This window comes from Hyla sarda, chromosome 1, assembly GCF_029499605.1.
Source record: "Hyla sarda isolate aHylSar1 chromosome 1, aHylSar1.hap1, whole genome shotgun sequence".
In the NCBI taxonomy this organism is placed as follows: Eukaryota; Metazoa; Chordata; class Amphibia; order Anura; family Hylidae; genus Hyla; species Hyla sarda.
The window spans coordinates 607,152,976-607,171,400 of record NC_079189.1 but is presented as its reverse complement, the minus strand read 5'-3'; positions in this window follow the sequence as shown (position 1 = coordinate 607,171,400).

Here is an 18,425-nt window from a genome sequence, read left to right as displayed (position 1 = left end):
AAACCACCTCACAGCGGCACTCAAGAAGTGACGCAGCAACCCCCTTTTAGCACGTGGAATGGAGGAGGAGTAAAGCGATAGGAGGGCGGAGAACAGTGAGGGTGCAATAGAATCTGAGCAGGCTTGGTTATATAAGGCGAATACAGATGTCCAGAACGGCTGAATACTGAGACATTCCCACCAAATGTGGAGATATGATCCCACAGCAGAACCACAGTGCCAACAGGTGTCTGACACAGTCGGGAACATGGCATGGAGCCTATCCGGACATCTGTACCACCTGGAAAGTATCTTAAAATTACGCTCCTGTGAATGGGAAGAAATAGAGGTTTTATGCGTCAAGAGAAACAATTTAGACACATCTGAGTCCGAGAGAGATGCTCGGGTCCGCCTCCCATTTAAGAATGTAAAGGGGTTTAAGATCGGTCTCCATCTCCATTCGCAGAACCCCGTAGACTTGAGAAACAACATGGGAGGGGGGACTAGACTCCACACACAACCGCTCAATATTGTCGCAGTCTCCTATATAGGAGCCAATTACATGAGGGACGGGAGGTCACAGGGGGTGGTCCTATCAGATCCGAACGGCTAAGGGCATGGTATATGCGAGGGAAGTAGGCCATTGGGAGTCCTAAGAGAGTTGAATGCCCTGGGGGTCTGCAAATTGAGGATTGCTGAAGAAGGGGGTTAAGGGGCCAGGTCTACTAGATAGAGGCCATTTCCCCAGCACCAAGTCCCAAACAGGGAGCATGACCCTAGAGAGAAAAGGAAGATCCGCGCCCGGGGGGGGGGGGGGGACGGATCTCAGGGGGGGGGGGGATCCAGGGCAACGTAGCAGGTTGGAGAGGGGACAGAAGTGTCTCGAGGGTAACCCATTGTTTGGAGCTGGAGGGCTGACAGAGATCAACTATCCTGGTGCAGACCGTGGCCAAGTAATAAAGACGGAAGTCTGGGAGACCGACACCCCCCTTTTCCTTGCGTCTAATTAAGATACTATGAGCTAGTCTCGGGCCCCCAGGGGACCACAAGAACCGGGAACAGATGGTGCAAAGACATTTCAAATAAGCAACAGGTATACGGATGGGCAAGGTCTGCATCAGGTAGAGCACTCTGGGAAGCACATCCATCTTCAAAGCCGCCATCTTTCCTAAACCAAGATAAGGTAAGGAGGCGCCACTGTCTCAGGTTTGATTCAATCATGGACAGTAAGGGATAATAGTTAAGGGAGAGCAGAGAATCTAGGTCGGCAGCAAGGTGGACCCCGAGGTAACGGAGGGACCGATGTTGAAGGCGAAAGGGGAACTGGGAAGTAAGCCATGCAAGGGTGTCCGGGGGAAGGTAAATGTTCAACAGTTCAGATTTGTGGGTATTCACTTTGAAGTTGGATATGGCACTGAAGGCTGAGAATTCAGAGAGTACAGAGGGAAGGGAAGTGTAAGGAGAGGTGACGTATAGAAGGAGGTCATCAGGGTATAGGGACAATTTATAGGGGCGGTCTTTAAGCACCACACCTGGTATGGAGGGATTCTGTCTCAACGCCACTTCCAGATACTCCATAGTGATCACGTATAAGAGGGGCGAGAGTGGACACCCCTGGCGGGTGCCATTGTGGATAGGGAACGAAGAGGAGAGCGTGCCGTTGACACGGACCTGAGTCGACGCCCCAGCATAAAGAGCCAAGATGGAACGAAGGAAAACAGGACCCATGCCAAGAGCCTCCAACGCCAGACGTAGGAAGTCCCAGCTAACTCTATCAAATGCCTTTTCAGCGTCAATGGAAAGCAAACTCATAGGGATGCGGTGTGATCTGGCGGCGGCTATGAGAGAGATCGATTTCAGGGTGTTGTCTCTGGCCTCCCTGCTCACCACAAAGCCCACCTGGTCGTTATGAATCAATGAGGGGAGCAGGGAGCCCAAGCGCAACGCCAGAAGCTTGGCATACAGCTTGAGGTCAATATTCAATAAGGATATGGGACAGTAGTTGCTACAAAGGCCAACATCTCTATCCGGCTTGGGAATCACCACTATGTGCGCCATTAGGGACTGAGTGGGAAAGAAGCTCCCGCCACTACCCCATGAAAGGAGACAAGCATAGGAGTCACCAAGAGGTCACTATAAGTTTTGCAATAATGTGCCGTAAGGCCATCTGGGCACGGGCTCTTGCCGTTCTTCAGGCCAGAAATCGCTGATAAGAGCTCCTCAGCCCCCAATGGCGCCTCCAACGCTTCCCAGGAGTCGGGGGAAAGATTGGGAAGTTTATGTGATGAGAGGTATGTATTAATCTTATCTCGGAGAGCATCAGGTGCAATGTCGGCGTAATGGCCTTGGATATTGTAAAGGGATTCGTAATAAGAGGGAAACTCCTCCACAATATGAGAGGTAGTGTGTATCTTACCAAGCTGAGTGTAAGGAAAGAACGTATGTGGAGGAAAGTTTAGAGTGTAGGGCTCGAGACAACCAGGTACCACAACGGTCAGCATACTCATAATAACCCCTATGAATATGTTCAGAGAGACAGAACGATTTCTTGTCTAAGCAGGACAGCAATTTATGTTGTGTGGTGGAGATGCGGGCATGTGTATCAATGGTATAGTGTAGTTTATTAAGCGCCTCGAGGGAGGCCAGTTCAGTGAAGAGATCTGCCAGAGTCTGAGAAGCCATTTTTTTAAGGCAAGCTCCATGTGCAATAAATACTCCCCGGAGAATACACTAAAGCGTCTCCCATTTTATCGGAGCCAAAGTGTCATCCGAGTCATGAATGACAGCGAAATCGGAAATCGTCCAACGGATCTCAGCACTGCACAGCCCATCCCTGAGAAGATGGTCATTGAGCCTCCATGTAAAAGGGTGAGGCGAGGGAGGGGAGAAAAAAAACTTGGCAAGAATCGGGGCATGATCAGACCATACCATGTCACCTATAGAAGAGCACGGGGCAAGGGACAGGAGGGGATGGCTAACAAAGGTCATGTCCAGCCGACTATAGGAGCAGTGTGTGGGAGAATAGTACGTATAATCTTTATCGTTAGGGTGGAGGACCCTCCATAAGTCCATAAGCTTACAAGAGTGAAATTCTTACGTAGTCTACGGAGCGCTGCAAAAGAAAGTGAAGACCTACCAGAGGAGGAGTCCACTGTCGGGTCCCAGATCCAGTTGAAATCACCACCCATGATGACCTGAGAGGAACCAGCGAAGGAGTCCAGGTGAGTCAGGAAGTCAAGAGCAAAAGCAACTTGGCCCTGGTTAGGAAAATAAGCACAAGACTAGGGTGAATAATTAAGAGGCATGTGAAAATTGTAGAAATAGTTATCTACCCGTGGGGTCCTCGAATACCTTAGTAACAGAGGGTAGGAAGGTCCGATGAAAAGCTATAGACACACCTTTGGACTTAGCAGAGGGGTTCATAGAATGGTACCAGACAGGATAGTTATGATCTTTTATGGATGGAGGTAAAGAGGATAGAAAATGAGTCTCCTGAAAAAGGGCCACAGACACACCCTTCCTATGAAAATGGTGGAGAATCTGGCGCCTCTTTTCGGGGATATTAAGGCCCCTAGCTTTAAAGGAGCAGACAGCTAAGCAATCCATAATATGGGTAGGAGAAAAGGTACGGGGGGGAGGAGGAGGGAGATACAAAAGGGATGAGAGCCGACACAAGAGGAGGGGAGGAAAACACACAAGGAGAGGGGGACAACAAGAACAAGAATAGAAGGAAAGAGGAAGAGCTGAGAGGCAACCGAACTAAAGAGAGAGAAAGAAGGGAAAAAGAAAAAAGTGCGGCCAGGCCAGGCCGTGGCCCAAGATGATCCACAACCCAGAAGACGCCCAGCCTGCTGGTCGTCAGCGCAACATGGGGAAATGAAAGCCCGAGAGAATCAAAACCCGCGCCCCCCCACCCCCACAACAGCAGCATAACACAACATGACTGAGAAGGTAAACCCTCCCCCCACCCCTAGAGAAAGTGAATAGTAGTACAAAGCACAATAAAGTAAATATTATAACGCAGATCAGAACATGGCAGAAAAATGGAAGAGCTGATATGATATCAGAACACAGGCAGAACTCCGGTGGTCCGAAGACGGACACAGTCAGTCACCAACAACAAGTGCCAAATAAGCAGGGGCCTCAGCGAGACCCAAACAGGAGAGCGTCTCACGGAGGCTGGGATTGAGGGGAGCCTCGGGGTTGTGACGGAGACTTGCTGGATACAGGCTGCCATTTCTCCATAGCAGGAGGTTGCACAGGGCACAGCGGGGTCGGCCACTCCGGGAGGGCAACCATAGGGAGTTCCAGCGTAGCCAGGAACTTGGGGAGGTCTCCCAACTGACGGAACACAGCAGTTTTACCACCATGACGGACAATGAGTTGAAAGGGAAATAGAGCGGGTTCTGAGTAAGTCCAGCAAGGGTTTCAGCGCTCTCCACAGCTGGAGAGTGCATCTGGCAAGATCCAGGAGCAAGGTAACCGGAGCCCCCTCAAAGTCCACCGGTCCATGATCTCTGGCCGCAAGCATGATCCTATCTTTTTCCTTGAAGAAATGCACTCGGCATATGACATCCTTGGGGGGTGCGTTGTCAGGAGGCTTTTGGCCCAGGGAACGGTGTATGCGGTCTAGTTCCACAGGGCCCTTAAAGTCAGGGGGTACCAAGAGCGCAAAGATCTTCTGGGCCGCGGCATCCAGGTCAGATGGGGCCACCGACTCCGGGACACCCCGCAATCTAATATTATTGCGGCGGTGCCGATTCTCGAGATCCTCTTGGTGGGAGAGGAACTTGGCTATTTGTAGGGAGTGTTCCCGGAGTACCTTAGAGTGAGAGTCCACACAGTCCTGCAAGACATCATGGCGCTGGTCGAGGTCGGTGAGGTGCTGGCCCAGGGAGTGGAGCTCTCCTTTCACTAGTTCCGTCTCCTTTTTGTAGGTGCTTTCCAGCCGGGAGATGCAGCACTCGAAGTCCTTCTTGGTCGGGAGGGCCCTGAGGTAAGACTTAATGTCCCATTCATTGCCCGATTCTCCTTCCTCCCAATCTCCGGGGTCGGACCTCTGGGAGAGTGGTGGAGAGGCCGAACCCGTCCTGCTCAGGTCCCCAGCCGGGGAGCGGGAGAGTGTGGCGGCGGCCATCTTGGCAGCTGAAGCGCCGGGCTCTAGGGTAGGCTGACTGCTAAAAAAGCGGGAAATGGCACCGAAGTCGTCCACAAGTCGATCAGCAAGGTTTCTGTGTTTCTTACGGTGAGGCATGAGCGTGGGGTGACAGGTTTAAGCTGCTGTTATAGCGAGGTAGGAGCATGCGGTAGAGCGGAGCGAAGCACAGAGCGTCCTCACTCCTCCATAGGCAAGCCACGCCACCCCATCACTATAGTTTACATGGTAGGAAAAGAGTGTGAAATATGGTTGTGATATTCACTGCTCCTCATGGAGAAGACCCAACAGGCATAATCCATGGGGAGCTGCTACTGGAGACCCAAACACCTCAGAGAGAAGGGACTTATTCCAGTGATGAAGAATTCCAGGACATGACCAGATTAGAGACACAAAATCACTTCTATCTTCTGGCTTCTAGGACATTATTCTGATGGAAGAACTTTACACATTATAAAAAGACCTATAGGTGTTGGGGAACATTTATAGACAATTGTTGGCCCCGGCTGTCATGGCGTACCATAGAAGATGAATGAATATCGCTCCATGGTGTATAATATCCAAGACAGAATAAATACAATGAGGGAGACTTATCAAAACCTGTCCAGAGGAAAAGTACCTGAGTTGCCCATAGCAACCAATCAGATCTCTTCTTTCATTTTTGAAACCGCCTCTGAAAAATGAAAGAAGCGATCTGATTGGTTGCTCTGGGCAGCTCAGCAATTTTTCCTCCGGACAGGTTTTGATAAATCTCCCCCCCAATATCTCTTACCACAGGTAGTTGTGCACCGTACACAACAATGGTGAGATTGTGTTTGGATGTAACAAGGGCCCTTCTGCAGCCTTTCTGCCCCAGATAATAGGAAAACAAAGAACTGTACTTTACAAGACACCCCACAGGTATCTGACAGATTTTTGGAACAGTGGGCTGTGCAAATTAAAAATAAAATTTTTCATTTTCATGAACCACTGTTCCAAAAATCTGTAAGACACCAGTGGGGCGTAAATGCTCGCTGCACCCCTTATTACATTCCGTGAGGGGTGTAGTTTCCAAAATGGGATCACTTGTTGGGGGGGGGTGCATTGTTCTGGCACCATGCTGGCTTTGTAAACACACTTTGGTTATCTAAAATACCTAACCTGACTACCACTTGCCCCATACCTTCTCAAATTCTCTTTTTTTCTTCTTTGACTTATTCTACAACTTTCATAACTTTGAATCCTCTCCACCAAACATAACCACTGTTCAATATATGGGGGGTTAGGGTCAAACCATTTCCTTACTATCAAATATTTTGCAAGCGTTACCACTTTTAGCAGCAGATCCTTCAAATTCCCAAAATCATTCATATCTCCCAAAATGGCAGATCTTATACCAAAGCTTATTGTTTTCTTAAAATTTTTCCCCAGAAAATCCTCTGTATGCGCCCAGAAACCCCTCACCTTTCTACAACTCAATATTAAGTGTATGAAATTTGCTTTATCTATCGAACACATTGGACAAATAGTCTTGCCTACAGCCAATCGACTCAAGAAATATAGGAGAGTAATATAGTCTATAAACAATCTTTAGCTGCAAAAATTTGAATTTTTTATTCGAGGACCCCAACACCTCATTATTCTAAATTTTCTCCCATGTCGAACCTTCCAGGGGACCTATATCTCTCTCCCACTTATTTTTAATCTGCTCTTGAAATATAGATGGAATCTCACAGAAAAGCAAAATTTACCTATAGTGTCAACCAACACAGAGTCACAGAAAGACAATGGATGTGCGGCCTCTACTATGCTATCCTTGATGCTAAGGTCTCTGCCTAGGCGGAGTAGACATCCTTATAAGGACGGCCCCACTCAGGAACCTGCCCCTAATTTACCTGTACTCTTCCTGGCTAGATCACAGTTAGGAGGCTGACTGTCTCACTATATGTTGCTATCTAGCTATGGTTGGATGGGAGAAGAGGAGATAGGCCTATGGTCTTAAAGGGGTACTCCAGCCCTGAGACATCTTATCCCCTATTCAAAGGATAGGGGATAAGATGTCTCACCGCGGGTGTCCCGCCGCTGGGGGCCCCCGCAATGTTGTATTCGCCAACCACCTGTTTGAGCTGCAGCCGGGTGGCGACCACAGGGCCGGAGTATCGTGACGTCACGAATCTGCCCCGTGTGACGTCACCCCCCGCTATGCAAGTCTATGGGAGGGGGCATGACATCCAAAGGATAGGGGATAAGATGTCTCACCACGGGGGTCCTGCCGCTCGGGACCCCCGCAATCTTGTATTCGCCACAGCCGGGTGGCAACCAGGGGCCGGAGTATCGTGATGCTACGACTCCGCCCCATGTGACGTCACCCGAGCCCCCGCTATGCAAGTCTATGGGAAGGGTTGTGAACGACCGTCACGCCTCCTCCCATAGACTTGCATAGCGGGTGCAGGAGGTGACGTTACACGTGGGCGGAGTCGTGACATCACGATACTCCGGCCCCGTGGTCGCCACCCGGCTGTTTGTGAGCTGGCACTGCGGCATGCAGCTCAAACAGGTGGGTGGCGAATACAAGATTGCAGGGGTCCCCAGCGGCGGGACATCTGCGGTGAGACATCTTATCCCCTATCCTTTGATAGGGGATAAGATGTCTCAGGGCCAGAGTACCCCTTTAATGATAGGTTAGATACGCCTCCTAGAGTAAACCCAATGAGATAATAGGTCTTGATCTAGAGCAAAAAATGGATAATGGTACTGTATAAGTGCAACCTACTTCTTGTACATACAGTGAATGAATCAATATAAGGTTATTTATGTCCTGAAGCGCCTAGGGGCATGATACGGTCCGTGGCCCGACGTCTGAACTCCCCCTGGATCCATCTGCCACCTTCCTGCCTGGATCGTCAAGACCCATGAAGTGTTAATATCCCGGTGACTTGTCTGCAACGTTAACGGTGAGCGCTCCGCTTCTGTTCCTTCTTTGGTGTTGCTTAGATAAGATAAATATAGTTCATTGACAAACGTGCATATGCATAAACCAAAGATAAGGCGTGTAAGTGATCACAGTGTTAAATATATAGGTATGTCCAGTATAGACTGATAGTACTTAATTGAACCCAGGGCTTGGTAAGTGTAAAAGTAAAAAATGTTCCAACGCGTTTCTTGCCCCAATCATCAGGGGACGATGGGGAGCAAATGATGGCATCATGGTAGAAGGATGGTTGATGGTGATGGTGCTGCCAGATAATCCCGTCGGCATTAGTGAGACAGTGAGGCTCCTAACTGTGATCTAGCCAGGGAGAGCACAGGTAAATTAGGGGTAGGTTCCTGAAAGGGGCCGTCCTTATAAGGATGTCTACTCCGCCTAGGCATAGGGGTAGAATCAGGGACCTTAGCATCAAGGATAGCAGGTAGAGGCCGCACATCCATAGGCCGATTGCTCCCTAGGTCCTCCCCCTCCCTTCCAAATACCCTAATTCCCTTTTCTATCCTTTAGCAAATATTTGTGTACCCCTTGGCTTGGTAAATCTCCAGATTGGTGGAGCAATCTCTGACAAGCACAAGTTGCTGTCATAAACTTACTACATTTATATTTATATCTGAATTATGTTGGAATTGATAGTCCAAATATCATTTTAATGCTTTTTGGTTATGGGTAACCACATCAAATTGGTTGGCATTATTTTTTGGTTTTAGTGGAAACAAATAAAAATTAAATTTTAGTGACTTTCTTTGTCTCTGAAATATAGATGGGGTTTCATGAATTAACTCCTTGTAAATTCTCCTCAGGGATTTCATTGTGCTCTGTGATTGCATAATATACGTAAAAAGTTTGTGTTCCTATAATAAATTTATCCCTATCATTTGTGTATCTATCTGCTTCCTTTAATTGAAAATAAAAAAATTCTTTCCCTTCCCCAATATTATATTCTAACCTTAGTGAATCAAGGGGTCTCAAATCAACCCTGATTATAAAACTGTGTACTAATTCAATACCCCCTTGTATCCATAGGTGCTTCTCCAAGCCCCTATTAAATTAACTCCCCTTTGTGACATCACGCTCCGCCCCCTCAATGCAAGTCTATGGCAGGGGCGAGACAGCTGTCTCGCCCCCTGCCATAGACTTACATTGAGGGGGCGGAGCGTGACGTCACATGGGGGGCGGAGCCGTGACGTCACAATACTCCGGCCCCATGATCGTCAGTCATCAGACCCGGAACGATGTTCGCTCCGGGGTCTGATGAGAACGGGGTGCTGCGTGCGAGATCGCGGGGTCCCCAGAGGCAGGACCCCACGCGATCAGGCAACTTATCCCCTATCCTTTAGATAGGGGATAAGTTGTCAGCACGGTAGTACCCCTTTAAGGATTGCTTCTAAACCTTTAAACCAGGAATCCGGTACCCATACAGGGACAGGCCTGATAACATACAAAATCTGCGGTAAAAAGATCATCTTTAGTGCCGCCACTCAATCTGCCAGTGATAACGGTAGTTTACACCATATACTTACTTTTTTCTTGATTTTTTTCTTCCAATTGTTTAATATTTGCTTCCATGAAGGATTTACTACTTGATGTAATTTCTATCCCTAAATATTTTGGTGATTCACCTGTTTTTAAACACGTTATCCCATGATCTCTTAACTCTGTCCCTTCCACTACTGGCGATAAGAAGGATTTCTCCCGATTTACCTTCATTCCAGATATTTCTCCAAATTCATCGACAATTTTCATTACAGTTGGTATCATATCATTTGGTTTATCTAAGAATAAAATCATATCATTGACGTATAGAAAAATCTTATTATTCTCTTCTTTTATGCCAAACCCCCTTATATCTACCGACCTCCTAACTATAAATAATACAAAAAGGAGCGGGGAAAGGGGGCATCCTTGTCTAGTACCCTTAGACAATAGAAAGTAATCCATCAATCTTCCATTAATTATAACATTATCGATGGGGTCGTTATATAACAGTTTCATCCATCTAATAAACCTTTCACCGAACCCAAACTGATCCATTACTTGGCACAGAAACTCCCACTCCATTCTGTCAAAGGCTTTCATAGCATCCAATGACAGGGCGGTGCGGGAGGGGTCCCCCTCCATCTGCATACTAGCCAAAACCCTTGCTATATTGTCATGGATTTGTCTTACCTGGAATGAATCCGGACTGGTCCGCGTGAATCAATGTCGGTATTACCTCAACCAACCTACGTGCCAATATGTTTGCTAAAATTTTCACATCGACATTCAACAAGGAGATTGGTCTTAGGGCGGTGAGCTCTAATATAGACTGTTCTTTCTTTGGAATTAAGGTAATATTTGCCTCCGTCATGGATGGGGGGGGGGGGGGGGGGGGGGAGCTTGCCACCCTGCAAGGGTTCATTAAAAACATTCAATACCCCCATTCCTTAACCTGTTCATGACCTAGCCCATTTTCACCTTCAGGACCTGGGCATTTTTTGAAAATCTGACCACTGTTACATTAATAACATTAATAACTCTGGGATGCTTTTACTTATCATTCTGATTACGAGATTGTTTTTTCGTGACATATTCTACTTTATGTTATTGGTAAAATTTCACTGATATTTGCATCCTTTCTTGGTAAAAAATCTAAAAAATGTATGAAAATTTTGAAAATGTTGCATTTTTCTAACTTTGAAAGTCTCTGCTTGTAATGAAAATGGATATTTCAAATAAATTACATGTTGATTCACATATTCTTTATGTTTGCATCAAAAAATTTACAAGTTTTTACTTTTGGAAGACACCAGAGGGCTTCAAGGTTCCGCAGCAATTTTCCAATTTTTCTCAAGATTTTCAAAATCGTACTTTTTCAGGGACCAGTTAAGGTTTGAAGTGGATTTGAAAGGCCATCATATTAGAAATACCCCACAAATGACCCATTATAAAAACTGCACCCCCCAAAGTATTCAAAATGACATTCAGTAAGTGTTTTAACCCTTTAGGTGTTTCACAGGAATAGCAGCAAAGTGAAGGAGAAAATTCTAAATCTTCATTTTTTACACTCGCATGTTCTTGTAGACCCAATTTTTGAATTTTTACAAGGGGTAAAAGGAGAGAAATCACCTAAAATTTGTAACCCAATTTCTCTCGAGTAAGGAAATACCTCATATGTGTTTGTCAAGTGTTCGGCGGGCGCAGTAGAGGGCTCAGAAGGGAACGAACGACAATGGGATTTTGGAGAGTGAGTTTTTCTGAAAGGGTTTTTGGGGGGCATGTCCCATTTAGGAAGCCCCTATGGTGCCAAAATAGTGGACCCCCCACATGTGACCCCATATTGGAAACTACACCCCTCATGGAATTTAATAAGGGGTGCAGTGAGCATTTACACCCCACTGGCGTTTGACAGATATTTGAAACAGTGGACTGTGCAAATGAAAAATTTTATTTTTCATTTTCACAGACCACTGTTCCAAAAATCTATCATACACCAGTGGGGTGTAAATGCTCACTGCACCCCTTATTACATTCCGTGAGGGGTGTAATTTCCAAAATGGGGTCACATATGGATATTTATTGTTTTGCGTTTATGTCAGAACTGCTGTAACAATCAGCCACCCCTGTGCAAATCACCGCAAATGTACATGGTGCACTCTCCCTTCTGGGCCTTGTTGTGCGCCCCCAGAGCACTTTGCGCCCAGATATGGGGTATCTCCGTACTCAGGAGAAATTGCATTACAAATTTTGAGGGTCTTTTTTCCCTTTTACCTCTTGTGAAAATGAAAAGTATAGGGCAACACCAGCATGTAAGTGTAAAAAATTTTATTTTTATACACTAACATGCTGGTGTAGACCCCAACTTCACCTTTTCATAATGGGTTAAAGAAGAAAAAGCCCCCCAAAATTTGTAAGGCAATTTCTCCCGAGTACGGAGATACCCCATCTGTATCCCAAAACTGTTGCCCTGAAATACGACAGGGCTCCAAAGTGAGAGAGCGCCATGCGCATTTGAGGCCTAAATTAGGGATTTGCATAGGGGTATTCTATGCCAGTGATTCCCAAACAGGGTGCCTCCAGCTGTTGCAAAACTCCCAGCATGCCTGGACAGTCAATGGCTGTCTGGCAATACTGGGAGTTTTTGTTTTGCAACAGCTGGAGGCTCCGTTTTGGAAACAGTAGTGTACCAGACATTTTTCATTTTTTGGGGGGAGGGGGGCTGTGTAGGGGTATGTGTATATGTAGTGTTTTTTACTTTTTATTTTAGGTTAGTGTTAGTGTAGTGTAGTGTTTTTAGGGTACAGTCACATGGGCAGAGGTTCACAGCAAGTTTGCCGCTGGGAGTTTGAGCACTCACTGTAAACCTCCGCCCATGTGAGTGTACCCTGTACATTCACATTGGGGGGAGGGGGGGAACATCCAGCTGTTGCAAACTCCGAGCATGCCCTTTGGCTGCCCGTGCATGCTGGGAGTTGTAGTTTTGCAACAGCTGGAGGCACACTGGTTTGGAAACACTAAGTTAAGTAATAAACTTTCAAGTGTTTTGCAACCAAACTTAGTGTTTCCAAACCAGTGTGCCTCCAGCTGTTGCAAAACTACAACTCCCAGCATGCATAGTCTGTCAGTGCATGCTGGGAGTTATAGTTTTGCAACAATTGCATCAGCTGGAGGCACTGAGGTAGGAAATGGACAATGTTTCCTAACTAGTGTGCCTCCAGTTGTTGCAAAACTACAACTCCCAGCATGCCCAGGCATGCTGGAAGTTGTAGTTCGGCAATATCTGAAGGATCAGATGTTGCCGAACTACAACTTCCAGCATGCTTGGGCAGTCTGGTATGCTGGGAGTTGTAGTTTTGCAACATCTGGAGGTCCACAGTTTGGAGACCACTGTATAATGGTCCCCAATCTGTGCTCTTCCAGATGTTAGAGAACTACAACTCCCAGCATGCCTGGACAGACTGAGCATGCTGAGATTTGTAGTTTTGCAACATCTGGAAGAGCACAGATTGGAGACCATTATACAGTGGTCTCCAAACTCTGGACCTCCAGATGTTGCAAAACTACAACTCCCAGCATGCCCAGAAAGCCAAAGGCTGTCTGGGCATGCTGGGAGTTGCAGTTTTGAAACTCCCAGAGGCAGCGGTTAGATCGCTTTACGGCGATCTCACTGCTGCCAATGAAGATGCTGCCCTGCTGCCGGAAACTCACCGCCGGGGACGCACCAACGCCGGGACCGCCTGGAGGACGGGTAAGGGACACTTAGCAGAGCGGTGTGTGTCCCGATCCCCGTGATCGGGACTCACACACCACGCTACTAAGTATTCTGATAGCGAAACGCTGCTATCAGCTAGTCAGATTTGACCAGCTGATAGCAGCGATCCCTGGGGGGGGGGGGGGGGGGGGGGTCAGGAAGGGGTTAAAGGGGTATTCCAGGAAAAAAACTTTTTTTTTATATATATATGAACTGGCTTCAGAAAGTTAAACATCTTTGTAAATTACTTCTATTAAAAAATCTTAATCCTTTCAACAATTATCATCTGCTGAAGTTGAGTTGTTGTTTTCTGTCTTGCAACAGTGCTCTCTGCTGACATCTCTGCTTGTCTCGGGAACTGCACAGAGTAGAAGAGGTTTGCTATGGGGATTTGCTTCTAAACTAGGCAGTTCCCGAGACACGTGTCATCAGAGAGCACTTAGACAGAAAAGAACAATCTTAACTTCAGCAGCTCATAAGTACTGAAAGGATGAACATTTTTTAATAGAAGTAATTTACAAATCTGTTTAACTATCTGGAGCCAGTTGATATATAAAAAAAGTTTTTTTCCTGGATAACCCCTTTAATTATCCCCACCGGAATACTATCCGGACCGGGAGCAGGGCAGCTTTCATTTCGTCCAGATTTATAGGTCTTTCCAGATGATCCCTTAATAATTCCGTGAATTTTGGTAGCCTAAACTAATATGGGGCATGGAACATCTTAGCTATGAGGAGCGATTAAAGGAGTTACAATTGTTTAGTCTTGAGAAGAGACGTTTAAGGGGGATATGAAAAACGTATATAAGTATATTAATGGCCCATACAAAAAATATGGAGGAAAACTGTTCCAGGTTAAACCCCCCCAAAGGACGAGGGGGCACTCCCTCCGTCTGGAGAAGAAAAAGTTTAGTCTCAAGGGGCGACACGCCTTCTTTACCGTGAGGACTGTGAATTTATGGAACGGTCTACCTCAGGAACTGGTCACAGCAGGAACAATTAACAGCTTTAAAACAGGATTAGATACATTCCTGGAACAAAATAACATTAATGCTTATGCAGAAATATAAAATCCCATCCCTTCCCCAATATCCCACCACATCCCTACCCCTTAATTCCCTGGTTGAACTTGATGGACATATGTCTTTTTTCGACCGTACTAACTATGTAACTATCCGCCCCATAAATAACTCCCATTTACTCTCAGAAAATGTAATATCCGATTTATATAAGCTAGAAAATACCTTCTGCCATATTTCTTTAGGTTGGGTTACTATTTCTCCTCCCGGCAACAATATATTTCCAATATCCATACTACCCCTTGTTGAGCCTTTTCCTGCAAAAATTCCTTAAAACTATTTTGTGATTTTTTCAGACAGTCGTATTGTGTTGTCCCAGATTCCTGGCAAACTCCCTCTCACTCTCCATTACTTCCTCCTTCGGTTTTTTTCTCCACTTCTCCAAATTCCTTCCTCTTATGTGATATTTCCCTAAATAGTAACCCTTTGAGGGAATCCCACACTATTTGAATAGGTGTTGATGCATAGTTTATATCTAAAAATTCCTTAAGCTGAGATTCAATTACCGTATTTTTCGCCGTATAAGACGCACTTTTTCTTCCCCAAAACTGGGGGGAAAAAGTCGGTGCGTCTTATACGGCGAATACACACACCTATCGGGTCGGTCCCTGCGGCCATCAACGGCCGGGACCCGCGGCTAATACAGGACATCACCGATCGCGGTGATGCCCTGTATTAACCCTTCAGACGCGGCGATCAAAGCAGACCACCGCATCTGAAGGGAAAGTGACACTAACCCGGCTGTTCGGGACTGCCGCGATTTCACCGGGGCGGTCCCGAACAGCCCGACTGAATAGCCGGGTTAGTGCTTACAGGACACCGGGAGGGACCTTACCTGCCTCCTCGGTGTCTTCTCCGTTCAGGGATCCCCTGTATGGGCGGCGCTCTCCTTCCTCGTCATCACGTCGTCGCGTACGTGCGTTGGGGTGCGTAAGGACGTGATGACGGCGACGCAGAGCGAGGATACCCGGCCGGCAGCAGAGACGTTCCGGAGCGACGGGGACACGGCAACAGCGATGGAGCGACATCTAGGGCAGCGGTGACGGGTCCGGAGCGGCGGGGACACGTGAGTATTACCTCCTATGCAGTGGTCTTCAATCTGCGGACCTCCAGATGTTGCAAAACTACAACTCCCAGCATGCCCGGACAGCCAACGGCTGTCCGGGCATGCTGGGAGTTGTAGTTTTGCAACATCTGGAGGTCCGCAGGTTGAAGACCACTATTGGGTTCAGAATCTTTATTTTTTTAGATTTTGCGCCTATAAATTGGGTGCGTCTTATACGTCGGTGCGTCCTATAGGGCGAAAAATACGGTAGCTTTTTCCTATAAATAATACTCAACCAATAGGGATTTACTCGGAAGTTACGTGAACGTCCCAGCAATTCCCCCCTACTACTAATCCATGGTCTGATATTGATTTGGGGGTGATATCACATATCTTTAACCATCGAAAGACCACTACCATTACAAAACCCCAAATCTATACGGGAGGCAGACTGGCGGGAGGCTGAATAACATGAGAACACGTCTATTGTCGGGTATAATTGTCTTCAAATATCTTTCCAACCTGATTCTCCCATCAGTCTAGCCAAGTGTGTTTGAGATGATTTAGACTGGTCTTTACTACTTCCAACATCACCCCAAATAAACATTGGAATATCCTCTTTCCCCTTTAAAAAAAAAATTCAAAAAGGAATTCAGTGGACCCACCTGAAATGGAGGGGGGATGTAAAAAAAATGCCAATATCAACATTTTCTCTCTGAATTTAACATGTACAAAGACATATCTACCCCGGTGGTCAATCGATTTTTCAATTATTTCAATTGGAAGACTCCTATGGAAGTATAATGACACTCCTGAGGAGAACTTAGAGAATTTTGAGTGTATTATGATTTTTTGCCCACTTCCCATTCACTGATTGCTCTGTTTTAGCAGTTACATGAGTTTCAACCAGGGCTATCACTGCAGGAAGGGATTTTTCCACCCCGTCAAAAACTGCCTGTCTTTTGTGTCTTTCTCCCATCCCGCGGACATTCCATAGAATGATTTTAAGTGCCATTTAAATCAGGGGGAAAAAAAAAAACTAACCTTTCCACACAGGGAGCCCCCACCCTCCACCTCCCTACCCCACCAATTCTGCTATCCCAGCAGATCTCTTCCTAACGTCAATTTCCACACACCTTACCTTCCCCCCCCCCCACCTATCCTAATCCCCCCCCACCCCCTTAAAGAAGAGGGTTTTCCCATTGTAAGATACTCTTAAATTAGCTGGAAATATTAATGAAAAGGCCACTTTGGCCTTGAATAACCTTCTCTTAACCTTTCTAAAGGACGCCCTTTGCAACTGCGTGGCTCTAGAATAATTTGGAAACCATTATATTTCAGTGGGGCCATCTCTCTCGCTTTCCTCAACAGAATATCCCTATCATTATAACAAAAGATTTTAATCAATATTGTCCTGGGCGGGCTGCCTGGAGGGGGCGCCACAAATGGGACTCTGTGCACCCCTTCCAATGCAAACCATGCAGAAAAACCCTAAGCCCCAAATACTTTCTCAAGCCATTTTACACAGAAGGATTCTACTATCCCCTCCCTCCACCCATTCTAGTATTCCCACAAGTCTGACATTATTTTGTCTATTCCGATCTTCAATATCTGTAATCTTCTCTCTCAGCTTTCCCAACTCCTTCTTCAGGGAAATAATTTCCACTGTCATACTCAGAACCTCTTTTTCCATTGTGGGGACTGATTTTTCCATTAGAGTTGTCCTCTCTCTCAATTTACCAACATCTTGTTACGCCGAGAGCTCTGGGTCCCCGCTCCTCCCCGGAGCGCTCGCGGCGTTCACCTTCTCGCAGCGCCCCGGTCAGACCCGCTGACCGGGAACGCTGCATTAATGTCACCGGCGGGGATGCGACCCGCGTAGCGGGACGCGCCCGCTCGCGGCTCGCATCCCCAGTCTCCTTACCCGTCCTGTTCCCCGACGGCTCAGTCCCGGCGCGCGCGGCCCCGCTCCCTAGGGCGCGCACGCCGGCTCTCTGTGATTTAAAGGGCCAGTGCGCCACTGATTGGCGCCTGGCCCAATTAGTGCTCACACTTGTGTCCATGCCTATAATACCTCACTTCCCCTTCCCAGCATCGCCGGATCTTGTTGCCTTGTGCCAGTGAAAGCGTTCCTTGTATGTCCCAAGCCAGTGTTCCAAACCCTCCACCGTTGCCCCTGACTACGATCCTTGCTGCCTGCCCTGACCTTCTGCTGCGTCCGACCTTGCTCTTGCCTAATCCCTTGTACCGCGCCTGTCTCAGCCGTCAGTTGGTGTTGAGTCGCTATCGGGTGGAACGACCTGGGGGTTACCTGCCGCTGCAAGTCCATCCCGCTTTGCGGCGGGCTCTGGTGAATACCAGTAACCCCTTAGACTCCGTTCCCCTGGTACGGCCCACGTCATCACCCCACTGACACAGAGGATCCACCACCAGTATCCTCTCAGTATCCGGATCCTGACACATCTTCCCTCATAAAGGACATTTCTGAAGAGAGTGTTCCCACTTCCACATTTAAATTAATCAAGGCTTGATTGGACTACTGGACTTCTTGTAATATTGCTTCTAACACTGATGAATTAACCACAGGATCTTCCTAGTCTTCGCCCATATCTCCTTCCTGCATCCAAACGGAGTACCGTGATCCCCGTATGGTATTTATTTGTTTTGACTTATGAATAGATGGAGGGGTATGTCTACTGCTGTGAGTGTTTGAGGCTACCGGGGGGGGGGGGGTCTTGAAATATTTATTTTTCAATTTTTCCTGCAACTGTTAATGCAGAGTGTTTGGGGAAATTACTCCCAGCCGACCTTCTTTGTGTAGATTTTGGAGGCATTCCCGTCCACCGAAATATATCTCACCAGTGTACAGCACCTGAAAAAATATTAGGGCAAAAAGAAGACATTTTTCTTACCCTTCAGATTCATCATAGTCACATGTAAAACACAGTAGGGGGAGTCACTCATTGTTCAGAC